Source organism: Carettochelys insculpta, chromosome 11 (assembly GCF_033958435.1).
Source record: "Carettochelys insculpta isolate YL-2023 chromosome 11, ASM3395843v1, whole genome shotgun sequence".
Taxonomy (NCBI): domain Eukaryota; kingdom Metazoa; phylum Chordata; order Testudines; family Carettochelyidae; genus Carettochelys; species Carettochelys insculpta.
The window spans coordinates 40,576,952-40,596,124 of NC_134147.1; the positions used below are offsets into that span (position 1 = coordinate 40,576,952).

The 19,173-nt window shown below is 40.0% G+C and overlaps 1 long non-coding RNA gene across 1 annotated transcript in view; it reads left to right on the forward strand.

The window, feature by feature from the left end:
• LOC142018861 (uncharacterized) overlaps window positions 1–18,390 on the forward strand; it is a 36,011-nt gene extending 17,621 nt beyond the window's left edge. Inside the window, exons 2-3 of the long non-coding RNA XR_012646951.1 lie at window positions 17,873–18,014; window positions 18,284–18,390. This is a non-coding gene — a long non-coding RNA (uncharacterized LOC142018861). The remainder of the gene's footprint in view (window positions 1–17,872; window positions 18,015–18,283) is intronic.
• The last annotated feature ends 783 nt before the right edge of the window (window positions 18,391–19,173 follow it).

The following is a 19,173-nucleotide window of genomic DNA, read 5'->3' on the forward strand; positions in this document are numbered from 1 at the left end:
TAACTGTCCTCATTGGCCTCACTAGGCTCATGTCACTTATTGTTTTATAACTTAAATTGTCCTCATATTGAAAGTAAGGATTCAATTGAAGATTTTATTGTTAACCTCTAAGGGCTTTGGAGAGCTCAGTCTATGTGCAAAAGTTAAGTGAAGTTTATGCTCCATTTCTTAATCTACCATCAGTTACAGATTTCTACATGCATGTCGTATGGCTACCTGAAAGCTCTTCTAAACTTTGTTCAGAGGCAGAAAAGAAGTGTGTGCAATTATTTAGTTCCTCAAATAATGTTTTCAGGGGTTAGCATGTTTTTCTGTTTTTGTTAGACACTTGTACCTATGAGACAGATTTTTGAAAGTCTTTCCATGCCCGATGGAATTTTCAAAATCACGTGTTTCACACTCCTTGACAAAATTAGTGGCTAATATGTGCCTAGGTAATTTTGTGGGAACCTAAATAGTTTTTAAAGGAGATCAGCAGTAGACAAGATTTAAAAAAATGGAGTTTTTCTTAGAAAACTTTTGACAAAAAACATAAAATAGTTGAAATTTTCAAAGACAAAATATATGACATAGCACCAAAACCATGTTTTACAATTTAATTTTCAGGCAAAAATGCTCATGATTTGGGGGGCTGGTTTTCCTACAAAAATATTTTTTGTCAGGAGAGCAGATATTTCCCATTAAAATTTATCTATCAATTTATTTATCATTTTTCTGTTGAGGAAGAGCATCAATGGGAAATATTTCACCAGAAATATTCAACATGCCCCCATTTATACAATTAAATTAATGGGATTTTCAAAAATCACTTGTCTCTCATTTCAGCAACTAAATGAAGTGTCTGAGTGGTATGCACTTTTGAAAAATCACACTGCCTATTCAGGTGTCAAAATGGGAGCTGAGCTTTTTTCAAGATCTAGCTCCACTTGTGGGTGATGAGAACTTTTGAAAATCTGGTCCTTAAATTTTAGATCTTTAAATCCATCTCTGTTGCATTTATTTATGTAATTACAGCTTACTGTATCCTTGTCTGCAGATTGCTGTTGTAAGTGCTTCTAGAGATGGACCAAAGTGCCATGTGCATGAACACATTATTGAAGTGATAATCAGAAATCGTTGGTGTTAAGAACTATGCTTTTACTAAATAGAAGCAAGCTATTTTCTGCATGTGCCGCTGAGGTTTCTTGAGGCCAGGGCTGATATCCAGCATGCCATTAGATATGCAAAGACATCCATTGTACTCTGCATTTACAGTGTGATGAAAGTGAGCCAAATGCCACTGTCAGCTCTCTTGCTCAGGCCTCTATTTTTTTCCCTGGAAGATAATATCCTTTCTCCCTTCCATTCTGTACAGGACAAAGCCATTATTTTCAGGGGTTTTTTCTCCTCTATGTATCATCCATCCATGACACTGAACAAGTTCCTGTTTACTTGGTAAAATGTTGCCATAAAAAAACCAAAAGGTTCATTCAACTCAGAGGCAATGTTGACTCAGAAATTTCCATGAAATCCGAAACTGTTGTAAAAATCTTTCTATAAAGCAAAGGCCATCCCATCTCCTTTCTTTGCATCACTCCCCAGCTGACAGCAGCTATTATTCTATTATTGGTAACAGACAATATTGTTATTCCCAAAATGTTGCCAGGTTTAGTCTTTTTACAATTAACAGACCTGTGCCCATGAACATGAATTGAGAAACATTTACTTGGCTATTAGGACATCTTCAGACCATGGAAAGGACTTCCCTCTGCTCTCAAAAACCTCTGTACACAAGTTAATAAAGACTCCTTGCAACAGAATCAAAGACTGTTGACAGATCTAACAAAATCAACCTGAATTCCTCTTTGGTGGTTATTGTTAAGTGGAGATCAGCAAAAGATCACCATTCCTGTAGTAAATGTACATGTAAAACCAGACAGACAGAATCGAGGATGCTTGGGAAAGGCATACCAGTCTTCCTCCTACCTGTATCCTCCAAATAGATCATATTATACATTGTGACTATGGCTACACTAGAGAGTTTTGTCGACAAAAGTTACAGAGACCTCTACACACAAAGTCCATTTCGTCAAAAGAAACCATCAACAGACAAGCTGTGTAGACAGTCTGGGGGGCCCTTTTGACAACAGAGTGGGTCAAAAGATTGATCTGCTTTTATAGGTAGACTCAGTCTGTTGACAGAACTTTTGCCGGAACATCTTTTCCAACAGTAACTTCTGTAGACAGATGCTTCTAGCGTAGATGTAGTTAGTGTACTTAAAAATGCCTGTTAATATAGATCAACTGGTGTAAATTGATGTATACCTGGTAAGGCCTGGACCCATAATTCCAACAAAAGGGATTATCATGATACATCTCTATTTTTAATAATTATGCAGCTACGTCTTGTGTCTTGCTCACAATACTTCTGCTAATACATCCCAGATGCTACACAGCTGACTCCTATTTAGCTCGTGGTCCACTATGATTTTGAGATCCCTTTCTGCAGTACTTCTGCCTAGCCAGTCATTTCCTATTTTGTATGGCTGGGTCTACACATGCCCCTTCCTTTCGAAAGGGGCATGTTCATGAGCAGGTTCCAAAGATGCTAGTGAGGCACTGCAGTGAATATGCACTGCCTCATTAGCATAATGGTGGCCGCAACGATTTGAAAGTGCGGCTTTTCGAATCGTGCACCACCCGTGGAGACAGGACCTTCTGAAAGGACCCCCCCAAGGTCCCATCTCCATGGGCGGCGCACGATTCAAAAAGCCGTACTTTCGAATCGCCATGACCGCCATTATGCTAACGAGGCGCTGCATATTCATTGCAGCGTCTCATTAGCATCTTTTGAACCTGCTCATGAACATGCCCCTTTCGAAAGGAAGGGGCACGTGTAGACCCAGCCTATTTGTCTGTAATGGATTATTCCTTCCTAAGTGCAGCACTTTGCATATGTCCTTGTTGAACTTCATCCTATTTACCTCAGACCTTTTCTCTACTTTGTCCAGATCATTTTGAGTTTTCATCCTATCCTCCAAAGCACTTGCAAGTCCTCCCGCTTGGTATTGTGCAAAATTTGTAACTGTATTTTGAATACTATTATCTAAACCATTGATGAAGATGTTGAACAGAACTGGAACTAGAACTGCAGGACCGCACTCATTGTGCCTTTTCAGCATAACTATGTACCATCTATAACTACTCTCTGGGATTGGTTCTCCAACCAATTATGTACCCACCTTACAGTAGCTCCATCTAGGTTGCATTTTCCTAGTTTTAGCCTAGGGTCCTTCTGAGACACAGATCTTGCTCTGGGATGTTTCTGAGGCATTACAGCAATATCATTATGGGAAACATCCTTGTGACAAGTCTAGGTCTTAGAAAGCAAATAATTTTCTATTTGGATTTTTTTTTCAGATGATCTAATCATTCTCTTGAATTGCCTCTTTGTTAGTTTACTTGCCTTTCAAATCAACATCTGTATCTCATTTTAACTGTTGAAAGATAAGTATATCATTTCTAAAAAGCCCTGATTTACTTATCTTCCCGTTGTTCCCTTTAATTGTGTTAATTTTTACCTTGTCTGCTTTTCCTTGGCGGCAAATGGGAAGTGAAACCAGCACTCTCATCAACTGTCAACAATTCCTACAATATTTAAAATCCATTATATTTTTATTTTTTGGATGGGCATAACACCTTCTGGTTTATCAAGCAAAGCATTAAGAATTCATATACACACTTGCACAAAAAATCAGGAGTTTCTTAAGAATTGAGCAGCTAAGTATAAAATGGCAATAGTTCAGAGACCTGGAGAAAACATAATAAAATGTAAACCTTTAAAATTTAATTTTTTTTTAATTTTAGAACCACCTTGTGTTTGTTTTTGTCCTGTTTTGTGTAAACTTGTAAGTGTAAATTGTACTCTTTCACAGAGATTACATTTGTCTTAGGACCTTTTATTTATTTTAGAATACCATGTGCTTATGTGATGCTACTTATGTGCTAAGTATATAAGGATTGTCTCACTATGATCAGATGTTTTAAAATAAATCTTACAAACATTAATAGGGATCAGGACCTGATAGTAACAGGTGCATGATAAGTGAGAGAATCCCTATTAAATGCTGAAGAATTTACAGTGAGCAAAAAGTCTGTAAGCGGTGGCCGTGTTGTTTAAACAGAATAAGCAGTCCTGTGGCACCTTAGAGACAAACAAATGTATTAGGTGATGACCTTTTGTGGGTAAAATGCACTTCATCAGATGAGCTGGAGTGGAAATTGTAGAATCCAGGATAAGTATAAAAGCAAGCAAGCAAAAATAAAAAAATCTCCAACCAAATAAAAGCAAAAAAACAAAGATAACATAATACATTCATACCCCGAGATACGCCCATTTGGGCTACGAGAATTCAAGTTTATGAGCAGCTTGATTAAGGACCACTACTTCTCCTTAAAAGGCATTTACTCAAGTTTACGAGTGCCTCAGCAGGATGCAGACGCCCTGCAGCTGAAGAAAGTCAGCCCATCCTGGCCCCGCCCCTGCCGCTCGCTCCTCGGGTGGCTAGGGGGCCGTCTCCGCCCACCCTGCACAGCTGTGCCTTGGGCACCACTCGCCACCTGGTGGCGGTTTCCCAGAACCCCCAGACCAGCCTTTCCTTGGGGCTGGGCTCGTCTCCGCCTTGGTGCTGTAGCAGCGGTGTGCCCTGGCCCAGCTGGTGGCTGCGGGCTCCCAGGCACTCCTGGGAGATGTGGCTGCTGGGCACACAGTCCATCCTGGCCACTTCCCTGCTGCTTGCTCCCTGGGGGGCTAGGGGGCCGCTGCCGCCCGCCCTGCACAGCTGTGCCATGGGCGCCACTCACCGCCAGGTGGCGGTTTCCCAGAGGCCCCAGCTCGGCCTTTCCCTGGGGCTGGTCTGGTGGCTGCCTCGGTGCTGCCCCTGGCCCCGCCTCTGCCACTCGCTCCCCAGGCAGCTAGGGGGCCGCCGCCACCTGCTCTGTGCAGCTGTGCCCTCTGCCAGGTAAGCCTAAGTGGGTATTAATTTTGGGGCTCAGGAACACATAAAATTTTTTCCCATTGAAATTAATGTTAATTACATTTTCGACTTACAAGAATGAGCCCTAAGAGGAGTTTTTCAGGAACGAATTACCCTCGTAAGGCAGGGGAAGACGGTACTATAAGTTACCTGTCATTAGTAGGCCTATAGAATTGCTTGCTGTTTTTACAATACACAAGGGCTACGTCTACACGTGCAGCCAACATCGAAATAGCTTATTTCGATGTTGCGACATCGAAATAGTCTATTTCGATGAATAACGTCTACACGTCCTCCAGGGCCGGCAACGTCGATGTTCAACTTCGACGTTGCTCAGCCCAACATCGAAATAGGCGCAGCGAGGGAACGTCTACACGTCAAAGTAGCACACATCGAAATAGGGATGCCAGGCACAGCTGCAGACAGGGTCACAGGGCGGACTCAACAGCCAGCCGCTCCCTTAAAGGGCCCCTCCCAGACACAGTTGCACTAAACAACACAAGATACACAGAGCTGACAACTGGTTGCAGACCCTGTGCCTGCAGCATAGATCCCCAGCTGCCGCAGAAGCAGCCAGAAGCCCTGGGCTAAGGGCTGCTGCCCACGGTGACCATAGAGCCCCGCAGGGGCTGGAGAGAGAGCATCTCTCAACCCCCCAGCTGATGGCCGCCATGGAGGACCCAGCAATTTCGACGTTGCGGGACGCGGATCGTCTACACGGTCCCTACTTCGACGTTGAACGTCGAAGTAGGGCGCTATTCCTATCTCCTCATGAGGTTAGCGACTTCGACATCTCGCTGTCTAACGTCGAAGTTAACTTCGAAATAGCGCCTGACGTGTGTAGACGCGACGGGCGCTAATTCGAAGTTGGTGCCGCTACTTCAAAGTAGCGTGCACATGTAGACGCAGCTAAGGTGGACAAAAGATAGAAGAAAGGAAATATTACATATAAGAAACTGAAGTGGAAAGAGATTAAGGACTCTATCTTCATAAGTGTTGAGCAACTATGATTCCAAACAAAGACACTTGTAGCCAATTAAATACAATATATTTGAAGCCTCTATGTTAAACTAGGTATTTGTTAGAGTTATTTTTGTATATGAGTTTATTATAATTTCTGTGCAGCCTCTGCACTCCTGGATCACATCTGCTTCTGGAAACAAAAATGCCATTAGGAAAAGCTGTTCTCTTGGTATTCTAATTTGGCTGTAATGAAGAGGTATTGGAAACCTTCTGGAATAGCTTGTCCACACAAGATTTCCACCTATTTCCTGACCACAGTGGGCTAGAAGAATCTAGCAGTTTGGCATAAACTGTTGGCTGCTTCTCCAAATAGCACTGAGCAGCTAAATATTTTTGAGATTCACCAGTTACTGCAAATGAGAGAGCTTGAGCTGTGAATCCTGGGTACTGCAATTGTCCTTTGGTGGCCGATGTAGCCACGTGAAGTTTAAAGAAGCTATGAGGCTGCTCTTAATTGCACCAGAGGCTACACACTAGCCCTGACCAGCTTCATGATTTGGGGATATTGGGAAATAAAGGGGATATATCCCCTGTACTCAAAGTAGGACCTATCACTATCCCTAGCAGATTATTTTTAAATCTAACCTGCCTCAGAACCTTGAAAAGGCCCCTCAAGGATTGAACTAATAAACCTGAGTTTGCAAGGCCCATGCTAATCTGCCCACGCAAAATTTTCCGAGTCCTGTGCTGAACACAGCTCAGTGAAATGCAGTAATTCAGGGTAAGAACTATAAGTCTAGTGTTTAATTCCACCACCCAACCTTACTACCTTGTATTATGGAACACGTTGTGCATTGGGACCGTGTCTTGTATCTGTCTGTAGTGCCTCTCAAGCACTTTGAGCACTATACAAATGATAAATATATCATCATAATAAATATCAATAATAATACATTAGTCTTTTGTTCTGTAAGCAATCTGGCATTCCTCTAGCAGCTGTGGAAGAAACGTTCAATGCTACTTGTGCCTCTCTGTAACTTAAAAGCGGCATCCTTCTTGATAGGCACAAATGGACTGGAAATGTAACAGCAGATTTATTGTTAGGACTGATTATTATTTCTTTAGGAAATTATTGTTGAGCCAAACAGAAAAGCACAAATAGTTACAGCCACCAGTGAAAACCAAGAATGTTCTTAAATGCTACTATAGTGCAGACTGGTTTCTCCTCTTGCGCTGTTGTAAATCCAGAGTAGCTTCATCCAAGTCAATAAGTGACACTGTAAGTCCCTTTCTGAATTAGAAAATCAGTCACTTTCTGTGAATCATACAAGTGCCTAAGGAGGTGTATTGGAAAGATTTCTAGTAACTAAAAGGGTGCAGGGACCATGTCAAGGAATAATAAGCAGATAGTTAGTTACATACTATTTTTCAATGTTGGGGTTTTAATTCTGTTACCATAGATCTAGTTTTAGAATAAATATAGTATAGACCTATAATGTCTGTTTAGGAAGCAGTGCTAATCCACATCACCCTTCTTAGTTGTGAAAAGCAGAACAAGAAGCTTTCATTGTCTTGGCACCAAATGTTGCACCTTCTTTGTGGTCAAATGAGGACTTCAGTATTCTAAACCTATTTAGGGGTGCAAATTGATCACAACATTTTTTTTTTTAAAATGTCCATTTTATATCTGACCTGTTCACCTTTGCATGATGACATGACATCTCAAAATCATCATAAGGATTAGAAAGATTATGTTTTCAGTATGGGCTTTTGTATTTTTTATCACAGTCTCTTCTGCAATGATTGGGGTTAATACTTATTAATACTTAATATTATACTTAATATTTTTGACATTGATGATCTTAAAAGTTTTACATTTTATGATTCTATTTCAAATACACAATTGCTAACATATATATCAAGGCATGAGTAAGCCTTTTTAAAGAATCTGTAATTATATTTATGCATTCAAGAGTCAGCTGTTTGAAATGAATGCTTTCAAACAATATTTTAATCTAATTGTTTTAAAATGAAACTATTAATCAGGATTTTATTGTCAATGCTAACTAATAGAGTTCATTTTCATATCCCAAAGTACATATGATGTTCTTTAATTTGAGAACATACTAGAATAAAAGGAACTTAAACAGTTAATAATTCAACTCCAACCATCCTAGGCTGAACACAATTGATAAACAAAGCATCTCTTCACTCTTTGCAGAATTTCTTCCATTCCTTACACCACAGACAACCTTTTAATAAACACAGCTTCATGGAATGTTCAGAACATGTGAGGGGAAAACATTTTAAAGCCTTTTCTGAGAACTCAGAGTACTAGGCTTTTAAAGTTGTGCTAGAACAGAAATTAACACTTTGGTTTTCATTGCTGCTGTTCAGAGACATTGTCACACATGTTATGAGGAAGTGAGAATTTGCCCAAGTAGAAGTGGACCAAAAACCTAGTTTATGGTCAAATTTTGCTCGAACGTGGCTGATGCTCCCATTTAGCATACATCAGAGAGCACCATCTGGTATTTAATCTGGGATGATTAGACGGTGCTTGTTCCTGCTGTGAGTACAGGGGACTTGTCCAGTTGTACTCTATGTTTCTATGAGAGCAAAATGTTCCTCTTTATCTTGTGTGAAATTAAAAGACCCCTATTATTATTTACATACAATATGGGTACTGATACACTTATCTAATATAATAAGACACTGACATTTGTAACTTTACCTTCATAAGCGTAATTCTACATTGCATGACTCACACTTGGCCAACGAGTAATGCCAGGGAAATTCTGGATACAGCTGGCAGGGCTGGACCCTGACTGAGTGATCTCAAATAGAACAATTCATAAGAATGATAGCTGACTTGTGAAATTTCAAAACTGCAAAAAAGCGCTCTCCAGCTCTGCCTATGTTCCTTTTTGTGCACTGGTTTTGGCACTGAATGCATAAAATACAGTGATAAGTGGATTTGTAAATTAGTTTGTGTGGTTCGCTTGTAGAACAAAAATTTGAAAAATGGCAGCTTAACAGATACATATGTTATCATGAAACATAGCTACCTCAGTCAGAGCAGTAGAGTTCATGAGCTGTAATGGCATTTTTTTAATTCTGCTCTGACAAATTTAAGTAAACTAAGTGATTGGGAATGGGCAATCATTAGTGGCTTAGGTACCATTTATGTAATTTTGTTTGAGTTTTCCACTGGAAGCTATCTGCTAAGAGTAAGTGAATTATTGCTTGTGTTTATTGCACTCTTGAGTAGCACTCTTGGTAAGCACAATCACCGCTTAAAAAAGAAATTGTCTTCATATGATGCAAAATGAAAGGGCTGGCCTTGTCACAGGAATTGCCCTGACAGCTCTTACAATGGTTTATTGCATTTCTTGACATGCCTGAAGATGTGTCTGATTCTGAGTGCTTGGTTATAAACAATGCTTTAGTTAGTGTATATCGGGTGATATGAAGTCCAGTTTAAGGTAAAGGTGTAAATCAGTTGATCTGGTATATAGATCTGCTTCCAGTCTGTATTAAGAATATGTTTCAGGATATTTGGACCATTGGTGACAGTGCCTATTTAGATATTTGTACGCCAGTCATTGCAGATTCCTCTTTGATTTGTCACTAAATCTCTGCATAAATGTTTGTGAAGACTCGAATTAGCTAGAAGTCACACATAGGACTAGATCTAATGTGTAAATGAAGTCAGTGCAAAGACTGCCTTTGGATCAGATCCACAAATGTGAAAACTTCACTATCCACACCCATTCAATTCCTCTTTCAGTTGCGGGTGTAAATGCAAAACCAAAGCAGAATGCAGCCAAAACTGCCACGTTTCTGTTGGTTTCACATGATTTCTACCCAAAACTGTGAATCCATCCAGGTTTGTTCTAAACTTGGCATGGGTTCAACTGAAACTCAGCCCAGGGTTGCCAAAAGGTTCATGAACCCCAGAGAACCTGGCTTAAGTGCTGGGTTTGTAACAAAAGCCCACACAAGGCATGTTTCACCTTGTTGCAGTTATTAGTAAGGAAATCTTAGCACAGCTCTAGGGGTAACATTTAGAGGTTAACAAAAAGTTATTAAAATACAATAAAATTGGAACTCATTCATTGTATAAATTAAACTGCCCAGCACTGGAAGAATTTTGGCTGCAAATAGAGAATATTGTAAGTGAAGTATTTCAGTGCTTGCTAAACTTGACACAAAGATGACACTTTGGGTTGGATTGCAAGCCTCCAGTGGAAGTTGGAATGGGCTCCAAATATCCAAAAGAAAAAAATTACAAAGGGGATTTAAATATATACATCTGGCACAGTCAAAGAAGTGATTTGTCTCTACAAATTTGGCTCAGTTACACAAAGTATAGCCTAGGGAAAAACTGAACACACCTTTTGTGCTACACTTTATGATGCCCTGTAGCACATTATAAAGGGACTGTTGTGAATGTTACTGATAACTAGCTTTGCTAATAGCTGTCAGTGAGCACCTTAGCCTTTCTCAGGTAAAATTTATCAATGTTATGGAACAAAAATATATAATACAAGCCAGTGAGAAAGAATCATCCGATAGTCCTGCATTACTGATTACTGGGCTCTTATTCTTTAGGTGGCTAATGCTTTCCGTGCTTATTGATTTGCTGTGCTGATAATTACACTAGAATCGACCTGTCTCTCCTATTTATGCATAGATGTGTAATATGTTGGAACAGTAGTCTTGAGTAGTAATCTGTAATATGTGAATGGTTCACATATTTGTTTCTCCAAACAATCATGGTAAAGCATTTGATGTAACCCAAGGGTATGCAAATACCAGCCGGTGGGCTAGATCTGGTCTGTCAGGGTTAGTCCTTGGTATGCCACCACCTCTATATTACCTGTGCATCCACAGGTATTGGGTGATTGCAGCTCTTGCTGGCTGCAGATCACTGCTCAAAGCCAAAGGGAGCAGTGGAAACTGGTGTCCTGGTATGCATTGGTTCCCTCCGCTCCCATTGGCTGTGAACAGTGATCTGCAGCCAATGAGCACTATGATCCCCTGATACCTGCAGAGGCACAGGTAAATACAGAGGCAGTGGTCCACCAGGGGCTAATCCTAGAGGGCTGCTGCTTTCTTATTGCCCATCCCTGGTATATACAGTCAACATCATTGCTTACCGAAGGTGGAGATGGTTGGCTTTCCTAGACATTTTCCTGAATTTTAAGGCTACATTCTTGTAGTCAACCTTATTGTATTCTAAATGTATTGTATGAATTTCCCTCTCCTATTTGAAATAGTACAATTTGCTTCATAAATTACATATGGTGGAAGCATGTTGAATGAATAACCTTGTTGCACAGAAAATTAATTCTTTTGACAGGTTTATTCCTTTAATAGATATTTGTTGGAGGATTTTACTGTATTATTACATATAATGTGGCTTGCCGCACAGAAAAAAAGAGTTGCAGAGTATTTCAGTGGACTTACTCTTTAACCAAAGTAACTATTCCTGTTCTTTTACCATATGTTACCTAAGGAAGGATTTTTTTTAATAATTTGTTTTTCAAAAGGATATCACTTATTTTCTTCATGCATTTTGTTTGTGCACAGGGAAAATATATTCTTTTCCCTCAATCAGCATTCATTTAAATGAATGCTAATATATACAGTTTTAATGAACCATATTTTGTTTGATTATGGCAATCTATAACAGTGTTAATTTCCTTATATATGTGTTTATGTGTTTTTGAAAAATTTTAACATTTTACCATATTTTACTGCAATCTCTTGGATTATTTGAGGCTCTATTCACATTTTTTTTCAAGTTAGAATAAAGTAGCACCAAATGCAGAATACCAGAAAAGGAAGTCAGACTGAATGCCACATAACCTGATTTGAGGGAGGCTAGTTGTGTAATTAAGACACAAAGGTCACAAAGGTTGCATTTGCACTAGCAATTTCCTTTGGAAAATCCAGCCCTTTTTCAAAAGAATACATGGAACATCTACGTACAACATGCTCTCTTTTGAGCTGAAATCGAAAGAACACAGCTCTTCTTCTGGAAGCCGTTTTCCGCTCCTAGATCAGGAAGAGTGCCTTATTTCAAAAGCTTCTTTTGAAAAAAAGGCATATGTAGATGCTCCACAGGCCCTTTTTTTCAAAACATGGTATTGGACTTTTTGGTCCCTGGTCCGTTCTTTTAAAAGAGCGGGGGCATATGGATGTATTCCATTGAACGAGCAGATTGTTTTTTTGATCCACTTTTTTGTGTGTGGATGAGTGCTTTCAAAAGAAGTTTTTTCAGATGAGATCTTCTGGAAAATCTTCTTCTGAAAGATCGCTGTAGTACAGACATAGCCAGAAACAGAATCTACAGGATCTGAATTCTATTCCTAGCTCTTCTCAGAACTTAAATGACCCATGACAGGTCATTTAACCTTTCTGTGCACTAATTTCTCTCTTTGTAAAATGGGCATAACAGTATTGTGATCCCCACATTACAGGAATGTTGTGAGTCTTTTTCAGCATTTGCAATATGCTTTGCAATCTTTAAGAAGAAGAGGTGGATGATGCTTTTTAACACAACTTACAAAAATATCTAAACACAGGACTTGGTGGTAACAGGGGACTTCAACTATCCAGACATCTGTTGGGAAAATAACACAGCAGGGCACTGATTATCTAATGTATTGGAGACTTTTTTGTATGTCAGAAAGTGGAGAAAGTTGCTGGTTGAGGCTGTTCTAGATTTGATTTTAACAAAAATGGAGGAACTGGCTGAGAAAGTGGTAGGCAGTGTAGGCGGAAGTGACCATGACATGATAGAGTTCATGATTCTGAGAAATAGTGGGAAATAGAACAAGATAGCAAAATAGGAGAAATACTGGGAGATAGCCAAATAAAAACAATGGATTTCAAGAAGACAGACTTTAGCAAACTCAGACAGCTGGTAGATAAGGTCCAATGGGAAGTGAATCTAACGCTGTGTATACACTAAGCTAACAAAGTCAACCACAGATATGAAATTCTAGTTATAGCAATTGCATAGCTAAAATCGATGTATCTGCACATGGCTAACATGGCTGTCTATACAGGGGAAGGTTGACGGGAGAGTTTCTTGAGTGCTTTAGTTAGTTCTTTGAAAAAGCCTTATCTAAGCATCTCACAAGGAGTACAGGGGTTGACTGTGACCCCTGAGAAGTTGAGTTTGTGTGTCTCAGTGAGAATTCTTCTGCTGTACTCTGCGCTGCTCAGGCCTCAATTGGACCACTGTGTCCAGTTCTGAGGTCCACATTTCAGAAAAGACACGGACAAATTGGAGACGTTCCAGTGAAGAGCAAGAGAAATGATTAAAAGGTCTAGAAAACATAAGCTATCAGGGAAGATTGAAAGAATTCTGTGCATTTAGTTTGGAAAAGAAAGACTGAGAAGGGACATAACAGCTTTCAAGTACCTAACAGGTTGTTATAAGGAGCAGGGAGAAACATTGTTCTCCTTAACCTCCGATGATAGGACAAGAAGCAATGGGTTTAAACTGCAAGGGAGGTTTAGGTTGGATATCATAAAAAACTTTCCAACTGTCAGAGTGGGAAAACACTGGAATGAATTGTCTTGGAATATTGTGTAATTTCCACCACTGGAGATTTTTAACAGCAGGTTAGAATATCACCGATCAGGGATAGTCTAATGTTGCTTGGTCCCACCATGAGAGCAAGGGACTGGATTTGATGACCTCTCAGGATTCCTTCCTGTTCTGCTATTCTATGATTAAAGGTGTTACAGAACTGCAAAATATTGCTAATAAGGATTGAAATATTATTTTTTATTATTTTTGGTTCATGCAGAAATTTAGGTCAACTGTTTCTCTGAGATTCTTTCCTTGTTGTAGGTGTGAATAATTCAAAGAATGGCAGTCACCTTGCCCTGAGATCTAGGATTTGACATATGTGCAAATCTAGAACAGGAATCAGCAACAACTCCCCACCCCCACAGCATGCACGCCAAAAGCAGCATATGAGCCATTAGCTCACCCCCATCCCTCTGTCCCCATGCAGCCGGGAGCTTGCTCAAAGCCATGCTGCCTGTGGATTAACAAAAGACCAGCTATTGCTACCAACCACCACCTAAACAGTAACACTCTGCATGTTAATTTATTTATTAATGAAGCTGTTGGAAGTAGGACTATTAGTGACTTTAAAAGTATCACCCACACTTTGACCATATGTAGAGGTCAAAATTCGGCACTCTGACTTGGAAAGCTTGCTGACCCCTGCTCTAGAAGGATGGTATTCTCAGCTTCTCATTGGTGCATCCCACAGTCCTGAGGTGGATTCTGAAACAGAAATAATAGATAAGAGGATAGTAAGAATGATGTCACTAAGTTCTTGTAACCTAACATGTGGAGTGACAGTATGATACACCAGTACAAATGTTTGCAGAACCACTTCTAAACAGTGTTTCCGGACTGATGATCCAAAAGAAAAAAATAGATCCTTGTAATAAATCATTTTTTTTCCAGTATAGAAAATTTTTAAATGTTTCCCCATTAACACAACCTCCCATTTCAAGATGAAGTTAACTAAGAGCTAGATGCAATGCTCTTTGAAGTCATGGAAAAACTCCCAATGATTTCAGTGGCCCTTGGTTCAGGTCTTAAATGAACAGGATTCATGTCGTTTAGTGAGCAGAATGATAAATGAAAAATGCCATATCTCAGTAGAGGGCAGTGAAATACATACAAGATCTCAATACATCACAAAGGAGGCTTCATTTTAAACTGACAAGTTTAATGGTTTAATGGCTCCCAAAATTGAGGTGTTTTATACCAGATTTTACTATCATATTATTCTAAAATTGCTTTTAATTACTTGGCATTAGACTATTTTTACAGTTATGATATGGCATGGGTCAAAAATTACAAAATAATTGCATTATGAATATCAATTAGACAGATGTCAATGTGACATGAATATAATAGGATAGCAGTATGACCCTGTGGGAAATGTGGTATAAATATATACCATCTCACACTAGATCACCCACAACCAAACAAATTCACATACTGGAGTATTTCCATTGATCTAGTCAGCTGGTTTTATTGCTTTAGATCATTATAAAGAATCTGCAATCTTCACCCATCATGTAACCCTCAGAAAGCCATGGATGTGGCACATAACCCAAGACAACAGAGGAGAAGAAGTTTGTCTAGGACACAAAAATACTTTTCACATAGGTGGGTGGGAAAGTGTAATCACAGAAAACACTTAAATGAGCTTCCTGCTGCCTTGCATAATTTAGTTGAAGCCAGATTCATGTACACACAAATGTGACCCCTCATATTTATAGATTATACTTCTAAAAAGGTATTCATAAGAGTCTACGAGCTGAGTTACTGCTGCTAATCAAACCTACAGAAAGGACTTTCAGAGTGGGGATTTCTGAAACATCCTTATTTTGTGACATGGCAACAAAGCATACAGTAAACCCTTGAGTTATGCAGAGGTTGTGTTTCTGCAACTACTCACAGAACTCAAATTTTCATGCAAGATGAGGAGAGATGGGAACCAGGCTATAGCCTGGTTGCTGGCTCTCCTGGACTTGCAGGAGCCAGGAAAATGACCAGCTCAGCAGGACTGGTCTTTTTCCTGCCTCCCAGAGTGGCAGAGACCTGGGAACCAGGGGGCAGCCTTGTTCCCGTCTCCCTGCAGCTTGTCAGACCCAAGAAACTGACCAGTTTCCCAGGTCCTGCAAGTGGCGGGGAGCTGGGAATCAGGCAGGAGCCTGGCTCATGACTCCCCTCCACTTACAGAGAGGGGAAACTGAGCAGGGCATCAGCTTTCTTCAGTTTCCTGGCTCCAGCCAGTGGCGGGAAGCCGGGAAGCAGGGGCAGTCTGGCTGCTGGGTCCCCTTGGCTCCTTGGACCCAGGAAATTAACCAGGGTTGCTGCCCTGCTCAGTTTCCCAGCTCTGCAAGTGGAGGGGAGCCGGGAGCCAGGCTGCCACGTGGTTCACAGCTCCCTGCTTTTCCAGAGACTGGAAAACTGCCCCTTCAGGGTGACAGCCTGACTCACGGCTACTGCCCCTGACAGCCGCAGTTTCCTGTCAGGTGTGGCAGCTGCAAGTCAGGTTGGCATCCCTGACAGGAATGGTGAAAAACCAGCTGGTCAGTTTCACGGATCTCACAAGTGGCAGGGAGACGGGAGCAAGGCTGCCTGCTGCTTCCTGGCTCTCTGTCACTCTGGGAGCTAAGAAACAGACCAGCCCTGCTTTTTCCCAACTCCTGCAGGCCTGGTTCCTGTCTCCCCTCTACTTGCATGAAAATTCGAGTTACCCCCAGTGTAACTCGAGGGTTTACTGTAAAAATATTTTATGTGAATTTCCTTGACATTAATAAACTACTCTCTAGGTGGTCATCGAATATTTCCAGACTTTCAATTACCAGAGAAACTATGTACCTCAAAAATTGTTATTGTTTAATTGCTGTCTACACCCCCAAAAATCTTAAACTATATGTATCTGGCAAACCTTATCTAGTGGGTGAATTATGTCCCCCTGGCAAGTCTACTCCTGTGCTATTTGAAGTGCTCCATTCGTTTATTACATATACAGTAAGAGTAATAAAACACCAAAGTAGCCTTTCTATTCATAGTAAGCTCAAAAAAGATCTTTGAAATACAAAAGGATGAAAGTAACATGTTTTCTACAAAGCCTCCAAGTGTCTGCTAACAGGCAATGATTATTGTTTGAATCTGTGACCTTGAAAATCCAACGAAATTCCAATCACCAGATACCAAGATCAGGAATTTTGACTGACAGATTACATTTCTCCAACAGAGCCATACTGGGCAATTTCACTGTTGAATTAGTTTGCTGTTAACCAATCCAAAACATGCAAAATCAGGAAACATGTAGAGTTGAAAAAACCTATGCGGTAATCTCAGCAACACTTTGGTATGTGCTGCACCTATATGAGTCTAACTCTCAATGTTCTGTCAGTGGATTTTATTTTATTCCTATTTTCCTGTTTGATAATGAGAGCAACGGAAAAGACAAAATTCATAGGAACATTTATTCATTATTTCAAATTAGAAAGAAATTCACATTCCTGACTAAGAGGCAGCAAGAAAACAAGCTGCCAGTAACACCATCGAAAGCAGATGGTTCTAGCTACTTGGAATGCTCCTTTCTGCATACTTCAGTGACTCCTGAAATAACAGAGTGCTGCATAAATGTGAAGGAAAGAGAAGTAGGAAAGCCAGATATAGTACTGAGTTCACTATAACGAGCACCCACTAATGGACTAGTTTGGTCCATGTTTCTCTGCCCAGTTGAGTAAAATCTCTGTCTCATTATTGCTAATGACACATCTTTATCCCTGGTTACCACGTTAGAGTACTATTGTGCATCTTTCAGCCAATACATATCAAATCTGAAAAAGCATATTGCCATATTTAGCAATAGAAGAAAAAACACCATAAACTACAGGCCATCTACAGATTTCGGAAAAATTATAAACGTATTCACACTGACACACCTGTCAATAAAATAAGTAAGGATAAACATTTTGGATTTATAGAGCAAGGTTTGTCATAGGCTCTCCAAACATTTGATAAAGGTAGGAAAGTATAATCAGTTCCTAATTGGGGCACACATTTTAACAGGAAAAATAGCCACTGGAATAATTCATCAGGGGATCTGATGGATTCTGCAGCACTTGAAACCTTTGAAATGATAGGGAATGTTTTTTCTAAAAATACACTCTTGTTGACCATAAATTACTGGGGTCAGTACAGTAATCAGGGGAGGAAATCCTGTGGTCTGTGTTATGCAGGAAGTCAACCTAGATGATTGCATGGGTTTCTTCTGCTCTTAAAAATGATGACTATAAAAATGATTACCCCTGTTTTACAGATGAGAAAACTGAGGCACAGACAGCTTAATAATAAAAAAATTAGAGATGAAAGTATCTAAGATTTCAAGGGACTTCTAAATTTGAAGGACATACCACTCATGGGAGAGAATTTAACAAGAATCCTTCTGTTTCACAGACAAGGTAACTGAGACACACAGGCATTAAATGACTTGTCTAAACTCACCCCGGAAAACTGTGAAAAAGCTAGAGAAAGAGCCTAGTTTGCTTGACTGTTAGTGCCTTTCTTTAACTAGAAGAGGACACCATTGTGACTGAATACATATATCATGAGATGAATTTCCTGCAGTCTCAGATATTTGAGACTCTGTGAGACAGTTTCTGTAGAGATGCCTTACCATCATTTCATTCTCCTACCCCTAATATCATCTCCTTTTTTCTCTTATTTTCAGACTTCTATTCCACTGGTAAAAAGTTCTTGCTCGTGCTGCAAACAGACAGTTACAACAAAAAAGAAGTAGAATAAATGTGACTGTGGAAAAGGGGATTTCAGATCTGAACACAGGGTGAATACAGTTTCAGCTATTGGATAAAGAATGTTATATGACGACAGTGTACAGATTGAACTTCAGAATTTTCTCATCCAGCAATATCCATAATCTGGCATGATTTTAGTTAGCCAGACAACCACTTCTTACAGGTGTGGCCAAGTTTCCCAAGGTCCTACAAAGTTTATTTACAGCCACCAGTCCAGGATCTCAGTGTTCTGTGCTGTTCTTTAGCTCTAAATTACCCCTACATGTCTTCTAAGAGCCCACTAAGCTGTGAAAGGGTTGGTAATGTCCTAGACAATATTGACCTCTCCTGGTCTGGCAAATTCTCTCATCCAGCACCAGATGAGAGAGGTTCAATCTGTATTAATACATATCTGTGGAAAGCTCCTTTCTCCCCAGGGTGGAATGTTTTAGGCGACAAAATTGTCAGCCAAGCAGGGGTCATAAATATACAAGGTAAAGAGTAATGACTACATTGCAATGATCAGATCAATCTTCTGCAGGCGTGTAACATAAAAAGAGGTTAAAGCAGCACATGAAAGTCAACAAGAGGAGGAGAAGACGTACCAAGTTTGTATTGACAAAGTAGTTGAATGATTGCAAGGCTGCATAACCCAAAATAAGGATGTGTTGGACTTATCTGTACTGAACTCTGTTGCAGTTGGTGTGCAATTATCATCACCTAGCTGGACAACACCATGCTGAGAAAGTAAATTTGCACCAAGGGTGCGTCTACATTTGCATTCCTCTTTCAAAAGAGGTATGCAAATGAGGGAAATTGAAAATGC